Below are 15,000 nucleotides of genomic sequence, written 5' to 3'. Positions count from 1 at the left end.
TATATATATATGTGTGTGTGTGTGTGTGTGTGTATTATAAAAAATGTTTTGTTACATGTGGCCACGTGTTTCGCTGTTTCAGATCTCGTATAGAGCAAAACATGTGACCATAAAAATAATTTTCTGTTCGATCTTGCATCAGTCTCGATATCTTAACTCGTTTTGAGTCTTTTGTTTGAGCATTGGTTCATAACTAACTTTTCACATTCGCACATGTACATATATTACGGCCACACAGCAATTCCTCCATATTGTCCCAACCACCATACACACATACACGCACACAGACACAGTAAGGACTCTCATATCGTACACCACATATAAGGTTTCTCCAGTTTTTTGCTGAACCACCTGCATAGATGAATTGTTCTTACTGATCAAGTGTTAGTACTGCATCTTAGCTCACTCCCACAGCTAAATCGACATTGCCTGTATAGAAGCACAGTGGCCCACACGTCCAATTTCAAACCGATCGCAGAGCAACGTCGGATAAAGTATTTTGGTCAAAACCACAATGCACCGAGAATCGAAACCACGACTTTGCGAACGTGAGTGTTATACCATAACCACTAGTAACAAACTATCGCGGGTGTTACGTTTGAAAACCCTCGCGATAGGTGAAAATCCGTGAAGCAGAAATACTACTGTATTTTTTTTTTTATTCTTATTATTTGTATATATTTATTTTATTATAAATGCAAAGCAACACCACGGAGGAATCGACGTAAGCTTAAATAATAAACTGCGTCAGATGAACCGCGATAGGTAAACCGCGGTATGGCGAGTGGTTCCCTTCCGGTCATCTCAATATGTGACTGCGTGTGTATCGTTGGCGATTTTCTTTCTCTGTCTTCCCTTCTTTGGACTTTTTCTGTATTTCTAATGAGGAGCTCCGCTCGAAATGTGAAATCCTCTTTCTTTTCTTTTCTTTCCTGAGCGTCCAATAACACAGTACTTATTCCACGTCCTCGCGCTGTTGATTTTTCTTGTTTGTTCTTGTTTGAATTAACTCTCTCTCTCTCTCTCTCTCTCTCTATATATATATATATATATATATATATATATATATATATATATATATATGCACCCACGCACCCACGCAAACACACATACACAAACACACACGCACATACACGCAGACATACATAGGAACAGACAGACAGACGGACAGACAGATAGATAGATAGATAGACAGATAGATAGAAAGAATGATGCACACACATGCAAACATATCTAGACTTATATATGACATATGCATGTGTATGTGTTTATATATAAGTATGCATATATGTATGTATGTATGTGCACGATTTTTCTTTCAATTTTATTTAAGTTCTTTTTAAGAGAGTTCAAGCCAGTCGCTAACAAAGCGACAAGACCTTTTGCATCAAGAGAGTTCCAGGTGTTTGTAAATTTATGATTATATGTAATAGTCGGTGTGTTGGTTGAGCAGTCGATGAGTGTGCATCCCTTCACATAAGAATCTCAGATGGAGAATCTTTGGAATGTCTTACAATTCTTCATTGTGCCACTAATAGATTGGATTTGGAGAATGCTCGTCGATTTCTTTTGCTCTTTCTCAGTAAAACCTAATATTTCTAAGTTTTGTGTAAGTTTGTTGGTAGATAGCGTAACGAACCAATGACGATAGGTACAAATGAGAATTTATAGACAGAGTCCAAGAACTCTAAGTTGCGCCTTAATTCGCCAAAGATGTTCTTTTTCCTGGACTTTTGATGGTACACATTCACTTCCACCAGGCAGCTGACTTCTATAGCCGTGCATGACTTTCTGTTCCCTGTCCCATAGAACAATATCAGGTCTGTTCTGTTTGCACCGAATTGCTGTTGTTCACTGGAGTGTTCCTCCAGTATACCTTGTTTTTAAAGGTGTCAATATATGCTGGTTTGTACATGCCTTTGGTGTATACGTCAGAACAGTCTTTCCTGTGGATAGCATTGTAATTAATCTTTGCAACAATACCATGTCTCAGGAGCATGTAGTAATCTCGTAGACATTTTGGGACGGCTGCTGATAAGGTTAGTGATATCTTCCATGCTGGTAGACATTTTCAATCACAACGTAGAGGTTTTCTGGTATCTTTGTCCCTCTTATTTATCAGGTATTTAGTAGCTATGTATTGTTCCTGGACAGTGAATGCATATCCTTCAAGGTGGGATGTAATGTATCTATCACCGAACCAGGAGAGGTTACTCGTGCTGTCAGAGATCGAAGATAAAGGTATGCATAGCTTTTTGGTGGTATGATGCCTGCTTCCCTTCCAAGCTTCTGTTTAGTTAAGCCAGTGCAGCCTCCTTTCGGTCGCATGAGACAGTTGTATTCTCAAAGTACCTGCTTAGTAGTTCTCCAGCTTTGAAGATGTTGCTCTCACCTTTGAGTATTACATGAAATGTACTCGTTTCTTTCTTTGATGTTAAGCAGCTACTGTGTGAGTGATCCAATGCGACATTCAAAGTTGCTTGGACTTACCTTATGCCTCTACCGCCATCACTTCGTCTCACACATATCCTATAGGTATCGCTGTTAACGCGTAAGTTGCTAGTGGTGGTCAGTACCTTCCTTTTTAAGATGTGCAGGCTGCAGATCTCGTCAAGTATCCAGTCCAATATTCAAACTTTTGGTACTAGCATTGTCACTTCAAAAGCATTGTGGTCTTGTGAAATGCAGACAGCTCTGAGTCCCGTATTTTCTTTGGTTTACAGAAGTACTCTTTGGCTTTGTTAGTCACAACACCAACGTATGTAACATTCTCATCAATTCTGAGAAACTTGTATCGTGTGAGACAGGGGAGACAGACAAGCCTTTGACGTACATGTTCTCTGTCTTGACGACAATCTTTCTGCGATTGATTATCATGTATGATCATTTATCTTACCTAAATTCCATGCCTAAGTCTCGTGAGAATGTTGTGACTAATTCTAATTGTCTCTTGATTTTGATCCTATTACCAGAATATAACTTCAAGTCATCAACAAAAAATCTGTGGGTGACATTAATTTTATTCTTTCCTGCATATCCCAGAATGTAGCCTTGGCATTTTGATAACAGAGCTGACAAGGGATTCTCTCCCAGTACAAACAACATTACAGATAAACTATCAGTCTGGAATTTACCTTTTGATAACTTAATTATGTTGTAAACAATAGGTGTTGCCTTTGTAGTTGTCAGTGATAACTGAGTGGACCATGTTGTGATTAGTCTTTCAACGGCATTCACTGCAGTAGCTGGTTCTTTGGCAAGGTGTAGTAATTCTATCACCCATGAGAGAGAGAAAGAGTCGAACGCATTTCTGTAGTCGAGCGATATTGTAAAGAGATTATGGTGATGCTGCTTCGTTTTCTTAAGGTTGAGGAGGAACCGTTTAGCCCAGCCCCAGATTCCTCTCTTTCCTCCTACCAGTTCATCAGTTATCAAGCTATTTGTTTGGCAGTGGTCTTGGAGGAACATATTCAAAAAAACCTGTGTACAGTTTGTACTTAACATTCAAGCTTGCTACGGACTTATAGTTTTTGGTTACATGGATATCTTTGCTCTTTAAGATAAGAGTAGTCCATGCAACCGTCGGTCAATCTGGTATATCAAGCTCAGTATCCAATTTTTTTTAAACAGAGTCGTGAGAATTTCCCTGTGGAACATGTGCTTCTTGTACAATACTGTGTATCCATGCATATTTCTATATATGCGTTGACTAGCAAGAGACTTATAACAATATCTTTCCCAGCCTCGGGCCGACCAAAGCCTTGTGAATGGATTTGGTAGACGGAAACTGAAAGAAGCCCGTCGTATATATGTGTATATATGTATATATATATATATATATATATATATGTGTGTGTGTATGTGTGTGTGTGTGTGTGTGTGTTATGTGTATGTATGTGTTTGTGTGTCTGTGTTTGTCCCCCAGCATCACTTGACAACCGATGGGGGGTGTTTACGTCCCCGTAACTTAGCGGTTCGGCAAAAGAGAACCGATAGAATAAGTACTAGGCTTCCAAAGAATAAGTCCTGGGGTCGATTTGTTCGACTAAAGGCGGTGCTCCAGCATGGTCACAGTCAAATGACTGAAACATATAAAAAGAGTTAATCAAAACTTACCGTTTTTAATAGAAAAACGGGTCACATTTTATATTGTAATCTTGGGTACGCTACTTTTGGCGAAATATAAGATGGACGTGGTTAAAATGTCTTTAACGATAGCTTTAGTCTACTCTATCATAATTAATCATGTGAAAAAACAACAATGACATCGAGAACAACAAGTGTGAAGTGCCCTTAATAGAGTGTTAGTACCCTTAATAGAGTGCTAGTCCCTGTTGCCCTCCTATTTCACACTGAATGTTGTATATGTTATATTCTATCTTGGAGACGAACCGTTATCAACATAATTTCTCTGCCGCTGGTGATCCAATGTAAAAGAGTCTAAGTTGTCGAATGTTCTGCTAGATGGACTCCCTACTTTTTAAATAAAGGACAGATTGTATTTATGTATTTACTGAATCTCAAAAGAATGACAGAGAGGATGGTTATTACAGGAAATCATTTTGACCTAAGTCTGCTCTATCAGAAATGATCTGTGGTTAAAAGAACATCATTAATAATAGCTATAACAATTATTTTAACTCAGGCACAACGCCAGAAGATTTTGTGAAGAGGGGTTAGTTAAAACCTTCGAACCCAGTACTTGAATGGTGCTTTATAGTATAAATACTACATCCACAAGAGATCTCAAAGCACAAAGAACCGGAACATACGCCGCATGATATTTTTTCGATGCACAGACGATATAACCTATCTACCACCCTTAACAGTAACAATGGGTTCAAATTTTGCTACAAGGCCAGCGAATCCCAATGCTCAACTGGAACTTATTTTATCGAATGGATGAAAGGCAAAGTTGACTTCAGCAGAATTTGACCTCAGAATGCAGAGTGCATTCTGTCAGTCGTGCTATAATGATTCTGCCTGCTCGTCGCCTTTGCAAGGACAGCAATAATGGTTTCAAATTTTGGCACAATGCCAACAATTTCAGGGGAAGAGAAAGTCAATTATATCGAACTCAATCTTTTATAGACCCCGAAAGGATGAAAGGTAATGTAGATTCCAGTGAAATTTGAACTCAAAACATAAAAACGGACGAAATGCCGCTCAGAATTTTGCCCGGGGCACTAACGATTCTACCCGTTCACCGCCTTCCGAAAGACAATAATAATCCATTCTACAATAGACACAAGGCCTGAAATTTTGGGTTGGAACGTGTAAGTCGATTACATCGACCCTAGTGCTTAACTGGTACTTATTTTATAGATCCCGAAAGGATGAAAGGCAAAGTCATCCTCGGCGGAATTTGAACACAGAACGTAAAGACAGACGAAATGTCGCTCAGAATTTTGCCCGGGGCGCTAACGATTCTACCCGTTCACCGCCTTCCGAAAGACAATAATAATCCATTCTACAATAGACACAAGGCCTGAAATTTTGGGTTGGAACGTGTAAGTCGATTACATCGACCCTAGTGCTTAACTGGTACTTATTTTATAGATCCCGAAAGGATGAAAGGCAAAGTCATCCTCGGCGGAATTTGCCCAGCGTGCAAACGATTCTGTGCGCTCGCCGCCTTCTTCAGGACAGTAATAATCCTTTCTACTATAGGCACAAAGCTTGAAATTTGGGGAGACGGGGACAGTCGATTACATCGACCGCAGTACTCAACTGGTACTTATTTTTTTATCGATGAAAGGCAAAGTCAACCTTGGCAGAATTTGAACTCAGAACGTAAAGACGCTAAGCATTTTGCCCAGCTCTCCGCCTTCGTAAGGACAGTAGTAATAACAACAATGAGCGCAAGAACATTAGCTGAAGCATTAAAAAAAATGACAGCAATAAGACCAGCAATAACATTGGCAACGATAACAACATAAGCTGCACAACAACAACAACAACAACAACAAAAATAGCAACGGAATATATCATCAACTGGCATAAATCGACCCAAGCCCACACAGGACCGTTCTCGTCATTAATATTAGCAGCCAAGATACTTCCAGGCGTGACCGTCTCATCTGATTTATTCATTTATTTATTGTGTATTTCTTACCATATTGGAATAAACCAATTATAAGCCTCTATGTGGTCATTTTACGTGCTAGAAATAGCACTTAGAAAATTGAACCCTAGCTTCATTCACAGCTGATACCAAAATAATTTTTTTAAAAAGATGGATGCAGACATTTCATATACCCGTTCTGGATATCCCTAAAGAAAACAGGATGGCCGCGACTGAGGCGAATTTAATCGGAGAACAACTTTAGGCTAAGCATCACTCGGAACAATGAAAAGGAACGCAAGAATCCTGGTAATGGAATTTGTAACGGAAACGTGTTTCGCCGGGTACGTAGCCAAACTATTATTCTACAGTGTTTCTTTTATTTAAACTCATAGACAACAAATACACACGTAGTAAACATACGTGCACGTATACATACATACATACATACATACACACATATACATACATACATACATACATACATGCATACATATATACTCACATACATGTATGTGTGTGTATATGTAAGTATATTTTACTTGTTTCATTTATTAGGCTGCAGCTTTGGGTCATGTAGGGACACACGTCTAAAAGGGTTTAATCGGAGAATCCAGCCCCGGTGCTTATTTATTAAGCCTAGTATTTATTCTATCGGATGTTTCGCCGAACGTAAACACACCAACACCGGTTGTCAAGCAGTGTGGAGTACAAATACAGACTCTAAGACACACAAACACATACACACACATAACATATGTATTTGTGTGTGTATGTGTGTGTTTGTGTGTGTGTGTGTGTGTGTGTGTGCGTGTGTCTGTGTCTGTGTGTTTGTGTGTGTGTACACACACACACAACGGGCGTCTCTCATTTTCCGACTACCAAATCTACTCACAAGGCTTTGGTCGGTCTGTGACTATAGTAGAAAACATTTGTTTAAGCTGCCATGCACTGGGACTGAACCTGGAACTATGTGGCTGGGAAACAAACTTCCTACAACACAGCCCCGTACATATACATGCATACACCTGTAAAATCACACTCACAGTTTTTGTTTTTATATTGCAATTTCTTTTTTCATCTTTAAGTCAGGAAGAAGTCCTGCGCCCATGGCCAGTTATAGGGTCGCCGAGACTTCTGGGCTTGTGGAAGGGAGGAAGGTATCATTAAACCGGAAACCTTATCCGAATGTGTGCGCCAGAATGGACTCTCCGAAAGGTACTTAAGGTCCCCGGTGGCGGTATTAAACCAGGTGACAGGTACAGTGTAGTAGGCCATTGAGCGATTTGAACTCAGAACGCAAATAATAGATACTGCAAGGTATTTGTCAGTCAACTACTTTGTACTGGTAGTTTTTTAACATGTAAGGTATATTTAACCTCAGCGGGATTTGAACTCAGCACAACGTCCGAACAAATACCACGATGGACACTCACACACACACACACACGTGTGTGTGTGTGTGCATGTGTGTGTGCATGCGGATGTGTGTACGTATTAATGTATATGTATAGATAGTCACTAGGTACACTCAGACAAACGTGCGTGCACTAGCACACAGGCACACAGTTGTGCATGGTGTGCTGTAGTATGTATGTTTATGCATGTATGCATGCATGTGTGTGCGTGTTTGTGCGCGCGCGCTTGTATGGTGCAGTGTGATGTGACGTGTGTGTGCACGTGCGCGTGCGCGCGCGTGTGTGCAGCCATTAACAATACTTTACCTGGCTTAATATCTAAAATACACGTAATCACATGAACATGAAACTCTCTTCCCTCCATCTGTGTGTGTGTGTGTGTGTGTGTGTGTGTGTGTGTGGTGTGTGTGTGTGTGTGTGTGTGTGTGTGGAGAAAGAGAGTGGGAGAGAGATAAAGCGGTTGACTGATAGATTGATACGTGCATGTGTGTGTGTTTGTGTGTCTGTATGTATATGTCTACGTGTGTATGTATATCTAAATGATATATATTCATTCATACATACATGCATATTATATATAATATATATATATATATATATATATATATATATATATATACACTATATTATATATAATGCACACACACATATATATATATAATGTACACACACACACACATATATATATATATATATATATATATACACGTATGTATGTATGTATATCTGTATGTGTGTATGTATGTATGTATGCACGTATGTACGTATGTATGTATATGTATTTATGTGAGTTTAAACACACAGACACACCCCGCCTACCTGTAAACACGCATGCATATACATAGATGTATTAGAACCCGATTAAAGAACAACGAAAACACAGTCCAATGTCACAAGACCATGTGATGTCCCACGACACACAACAAACTCGATTCGCTAGAAATAGCAGCCAAATTTCCTTTACGATGTTTTTTTTTTGTTTGTTTTTAAACTACTATACTGGAAATATGGTATTATGAGACTGAAAAACGAAAACTATTGGATGGCCACGGCTGGGATGTCATGAGATAACTCACTTTCAACAAACTAGACTCATACACATGTAGCCATATGAGTGTGTGTGTGTATGTTTGTATATGTATGCATGTATGTATGTATTTATGTATGTATGTATGTATGGGCATTGACAAGACTGAAGCTACGCCCACCGTATAACGCATGCACATACGATGTTGTTGTTATTGCTGTTGAGTGTTTGTGTATGTTTGTGTGTATGTATGTGTGCGTGTATTTTTGAATAAAGGTAGTCTTCTTATTGCGCATATAAATATGAGTAGGTGCATATATACGCGGTTAAAATGCTTTGTAGTTCTATCTATCAAAGTACATTATGTAAATACGCACACACACACACACACACACACACACACACACACACACACACACACACACACATATATATATATATATATATATATATATATATAGACGTATATACACGTTTAGGTGTACTGATATTTACAGGTATGTATATGTGTGAGCGTGTATATTTTAACAGAGACAGTTAGATATGTAATTTACTCACTATATAACCTGTAGATGTGTGCGTGTGTGATTGTGAGTGCGTGGTGCGTACATGTATAATATTCATATCTGTGTAAGCATACGTACAATAATATACATGTGTGTGTGTGTGTGTTTTTGTATGTGCATGCGTATGCAGTGCGCTCTGGTCACTTACCCCAGCCTAGTTCGACCCACAATTTCGTAATCCAGTCAGGATTGGTGGATATTCTTCTCGTCTTTCTTTCTAGCGTTTTCCGTCCTGGCTTTCTCCCTTTCTTTCTTTCTTTTTTTTTTCGTTTTCTTTCTTTCTTTCTTTTCTCTCATCCATTCTTTTCCTTTTCCTTTCTTTCTTTCTGTCTTTCATTCATTCATTCATTCATTCTTCAAATGCTTGCATTCGTTTTCTTTTTCGTTTTTCTTTTCTCATCTTCCCGTAGTAGGGTTTCCAAACATCCCAACATCAGACATATTTCATTTATAAGAAGAAGGCAAAAATAAAAAAAAACAAAAATAAGGGGGTAGTGGGGAGAGCAAGACAAAGCTTCTAAGTGGGAGTATGATACGGAGAAAGAAGAGAGAGAGTGAGGGAGACGAAAGTGGTATGGTGCCAATGTTTTAGAGGGGGGGAGTAATATAGAGAGAGGGAATCAGCAGTGGCGAAAGTGATTTAGTAAGTACGTTTTAGGGAGAAGCCGAAACGGAGAGAAAGACTGCAGCAGTAAAAATGGTACAGCAGGAGCGTTAAGACAGGGTGAGAGACTGTAAGAAAGAGAGACTGTAAGAAAGAGAGACTGTAAGAAAGAGAGACTGTAAGAAAGAGAGACTGTAAGAAAGAGAGACTGTAAGAAAGAGAGACTGTGTGTGCGAGAGAGAGAGAGAGAGAGAGAGAGAGAGAGAGAGAGAGACAGACAGACAGAGAGACAGAGAAAAGCATAAGAGAGACAGAGGGCTGTGGAGAAAATGATATAGTAGAAATTGGCTAGAGAGAGGATAAAGGAAGAAATATATAGAGTCATTGAATAAAATAGGGGCTGATTATGGAGGTAGAGAGAGAGACTAAGAGAAAGGAAGAGAGGGGAAGAGAGAGAAGACGGAAGAAGGAAAGAGAGAAAAGAGAAATGAAGAAGGAGAAATAGGTTTAGAGAACTAGAAGGAAAGGAGAAAAAGGGAGAGACGTAAGGAGAGAGTGTAGAGGAAGAAGGGATGCTGGATAGAGAATGAAACGAATGAAATGAATGAAATACAAGTGGAAGGAATAAGAATGAAACAATTATGTTTTGAAGACAAGATGGGATGGTCACGGCTGAAAAGACTTTTGATTATAGGTTTGTCCGATCAAATCTAGCTTGGGGCTGCACAACAACGAGAACGGGAAAGAGACTGGGGTTAGGGAGCGTGGAAAAAATATAAGGCGAGGAAGAGATTGAAGGGGAGAAAATAGATGAAGGAATAGAAGAAGACAGAAACAGGGTGGAAGGGGATAGGGGTGAAAGGGTAAAGTGTGAGTGAATAGGGATAAATGGAGAAGTATGAGTGTTAGAGGGAGAGTGATGGATAGAGAGTGGGAGCGGTAGTGATAAGGGTAAAGAGGAGAGAGAAAGAGAGAGAATGTGTATGAACGTTTTAAGGAGAGTGACATATATATATATATATATATATATATATATATATATATATATAGATATTGATATAGATATAGATATGGATATAGATATATTTGCCAATTAATGTGGCGGTCCAATAGAGGACTATGTTACTGTTGTTTTTAGCCCCAGGAAGACATCTCCTTCAGCTGGCTAACGACAAACTGTCTGTGTCCGATTAGTATTTGCGAGGGGAAGTCATCTCTCCCATCTCTAACCTTATATATGCACATACATACATACATACATACATACATACATACATACATACATACATACATACATGCATGCATACATACATATATGCATACATTCATACATACATACATGCATACATATATATATATATATATATATATATATATATATATATATATATATATATATATATATATATATATATATATATATATATATATGTATGCATGTATATATATAATTTTTTATATGTATATGTAGGGAAAGAAGATAGGATGGTTCCTTCATTGGTTCGGATTGAGAAAAATGATGGGGTGGTAAGAAGACAGGTACGTGAATGAGAGTGATAAAATACAAATGGAGGGTGGGTGACGAAAGGGAGTGAAAGTGAGAGATAGACTGAGGGTCAAGGTGTGAGGGAAAGATTTGGGAGTTTGAGAATGAATGAGGAGTAGGTTGTGTGTATCTGAGTGTATGTGCGAGAGAGAGAGAGAGTACATGAGTGTGGGTGAGCGGAAATGGTTGTAATAGTGAAAGATAGGGATATAATGAATGTGGCGCAAATTGTAGAATAGAGGTTTGGGTAAAAGCAAGAATGAGTGAATGATAAATAGACAGCAAGAGAGAGAGAGAGAGAGAGAGAGAGCGAAAAGGAGAAAGAGAGACAGGCAGACTTAGTCACAGAGAGGTAGAAGAGAGACGGTAAAGAGAGATAGGGAGTTATGTATGAATGATGGTCAAGAAATGCTTGGAGAAGATGGTGACTGTGGAAATGTGAGAGAGTGAGAGGGAGAGAGGAAGAGGAAGGAAAGAGAGAGAAACTGAGTGTGTGTGTGTGTGTATGTGTGTGTGTGTGTGTGTGTGTGTGTGTGTGTGTGGTGTGAGTGAGGCAATGAGTGAATGGTAGACAATCTGTGAGACAGAAAGTTTGAATGAAAGTTAAGTACTACGTGAATTAGTTTTAGATTGGTCCGGAGAATGAAGGTCAGACATTGTGGTGAATTGTGAATTAGAGAGAGAATGGAAGAAGAGGAAGAGAGAGAGAGAGTGTGTGAGTGACAGAGAGGGGCGGAAAGAAGAAAGAGGAAGACGGGAAGAAGAGAAAAAGAGCGGTGGGGGAAGGAAAGAGATTGGAGGTTTTCCCAGGGTTTTCCAAAAGTGTGTTTGGATGAGATTCAGACGGTGAAACAATAAGAGAGATAGAGGGAAGAGAGGGAGATAGGGGAGAAAATGAGCGTGTGTATGTGCGTGTGTTGTGTGTGTGTGATTGTGTGTGTGTGTGTGTGTGCGTGTGTGTGTGTGTGTGTGTGTGTGCTTGTGTGTGTGTGTGTGTGTGTGTGTGTGTGTGTGTGTGTGTGTGTGCGAGCGTATGAAAATGCGGGACAAAGCGAGAGTGAGTGGGATTAAGAAATAAATTAGAACGAAGATCGAAGAGGGTAGAGTTGAGGAGAAAGAAGAAGAAAAGAAAGCTACTTAGAGAGAGAGAGAGAGAGAGAGAGAGAGAGAGATAGAGAGAAGCAGGAGAACGAAATATGGGAAGAATATGAAAAGTGAGGAAAGAAACGGAGATTAGAAAATAGAACGGAGAATTGGAGAAGGGAGAAAGAAAGAAATTTGAGAAATTACGAATAAAGTGAAATGAAAAAAAATTGTGCCAAAAAGAAAATAATGGAGATAGCCCGGGATGGAAAGAGTGTTATGGACTTTTTGTGTTGTACTTATATATTGTCTATATTATTGTATATATTATAAATGGTAAATTTGATACTTTTTCACTTTTATTGAATGCTCTAATTAATAGTTTTGCAAATAAACATAAATAAATAAATAACTGAAGAAATTTAAATGAAGAAAAAAAGCAAAAATAATTCGGTATCAATCCGAAATATTCATCCATATAATTATTATAACACTCATTTCCGAAAGTTACCTTGAATTTCGATTGTCTTTATTCCTGTCGATTCCTGTAACTGGAGCTCTCGAACAACGTTGTTCGGCTTAACAATATGGACAGGGTTGTGTTTTTGATATTTCCAATGTTTCTGTACATCATCTGTTTCCATCCAGCAATATATATATATATATATATATATATATATATATATATATATATATATATATATATATATGTATGTATGTATGTATGTATGTATGTATGTATGTATGTATGTACGTGTATATATATGTATGTATGTATGTATGTATGTGTATATATATATGTAAATATATATATACATATATATATGTATATATATATATATATATATGTATGTGTGTGTGTGTGTGTGTGTATACATATATATATATATATGTGTGTGTGTGTGTGTGTGTGTGTGTGTGTGTGTGTGTGTGTGTGTGTGTGTGTGTGTGTGTGTGTGCGCGTGTGTGTGTATGTATATAAACTGCAACGAACGATTCTCATTGCAGGACCGCTGGCGAAGGTATCGTGTGACAACAGACTGCCAGAAACACAAGATGTCCAGAGACAGAAGGTATTATACATAAGTGATTTCATTTTATTTCCAAGTGTCTCTTCTTATTAGCTATACATATCTGTCATTATCATTGCAGTTAAGGTCTAATTTGTGTATAGACTGCTTTGTGAAGTTATGCCATCGTTGCATGATAAACAAATGGCCTGAATGAGAGTCTTACGTAACTGCTGCATAAATCTAGACTGTAGCCACATGAAATTTTAACTACTTACCGTATTATATCAAACTTAGTCAAGCCACCATTGATTGTCCTCGCGTCTAATACATGCTAAATTCATTTGATACACGTACATAGACAAACACTCACTCGCACGCGCGCACACACTCACGCATACACACATACACACACACACACACACACACATTCATAGGTGCAAGCATGGTTGTGCTAGTCGGTTCTTGAAGATATGGTTTCGGGTTTAGTTCCATTGCATAGCACCTTGGGCAAGTGACTTCCACTATAACCCCGGATCGAGCCAAAGCGTTATAAGTGGATTTGGTTGACAGAAGCAGAAAGAAGCCCGTCGTATATATATATAAATATATATATATATATATATATATATATATATATATATATATACATACATACATATATTTCTATGTATATACACATACATATATTTCTATGTATATACACATACACATAGTTTTCCTTTATATACATATATATATATATATATATATATATATATATATATATATATATATATATATATATATGTATATACACACTTACATCCATATATGTGTGTGTCGCTCTCTGGCTGTCTTGACATCACGTGATAGTTGTAAATTAGCATAACTATCATACAAGCGGTGTCATTCTTTTCCACACTTTCGTAGAAAATATACTTTTCTACTTTAGGCACAAGGCCCAAAATTTTGTGGGAGGGACCCAGTCGATTAGATCGACCCTAGTACGCAATGGTACTTAATTTATCGACCCCGAAAGGACGAAAGGCAAAGTCGACCTCGGCGGAATTTGAACTCAGAACGTAAAGCTAAAGGGTAATATTACCTAACTTGAGAACTGGCAAGGTTTGGCAGCAAGAATTTCATCCGGCCACAGAAAATCTGTCTCAACAAATTCCGTCTGAGCTACGCAAATGTGGAAACAAGTACGTTACAACGATGAAGATGATACAAACAAACGCACGCACACACACACACACACACACACACACACACACACGTATACATACACACACAAATACACAGCCAGAGAGCGACACAACACTGTAAGAGCAGTTGATAATTAAATTTTTAACTCTATACATATGTATGTGCGTATGCGTACGTGTTTCTGAGTGTGTGCGTGCGTGCGTGCGTGCGTGCATGCGTGTGTGCGTGTGTGTGTGTGTGTGTGTGTGTGTGTGTGTGTGTGTGTGTGTGTACATCATTTGGGAAGATAGGAAAGAGAGTCTGGCAAATCGTTAAGCATTTACAAAGCGTAGGTACTAACGGCTTTGTTGTACTCTTCTGAACTTGGACGATCCGCCGTAGACATCTCAAGCTGTCTTTGAGCGCTTTCATCAAATGTGTTTGAAACATATCATCAACATCAATTGGCAAAGTAAATCCTCAGACACAGAAGTCCTTGCAAAAGCGGGATG

General features: G+C 38.5%; 1 long non-coding RNA gene across 1 annotated transcript in view; it reads right to left on the bottom strand.

Moving 5' to 3' along the window:
* Positions 1-10,490, bottom strand: part of LOC106869340 (uncharacterized) — a 103,484-nt gene extending 92,994 nt beyond the window's left edge. The window contains exon 1 of the long non-coding RNA XR_001409390.3: positions 9,224-10,490. This is a non-coding gene — a long non-coding RNA (uncharacterized LOC106869340). The remainder of the gene's footprint in view (positions 1-9,223) is intronic.
* Between the last annotated feature and the right edge of the window lie 4,510 nt (positions 10,491-15,000).

The sequence above is a fragment of the Octopus bimaculoides genome, chromosome 15 (assembly GCF_046866305.1).
Source record: "Octopus bimaculoides isolate indiv1 chromosome 15, ASM4686630v1, whole genome shotgun sequence".
Lineage (NCBI taxonomy): Eukaryota > Metazoa > Mollusca > Cephalopoda > Octopoda > Octopodidae > Octopus > Octopus bimaculoides.
Note: the sequence above shows the minus strand (reverse complement) of the source record. Positions and strands in the feature narration are given on the sequence as shown.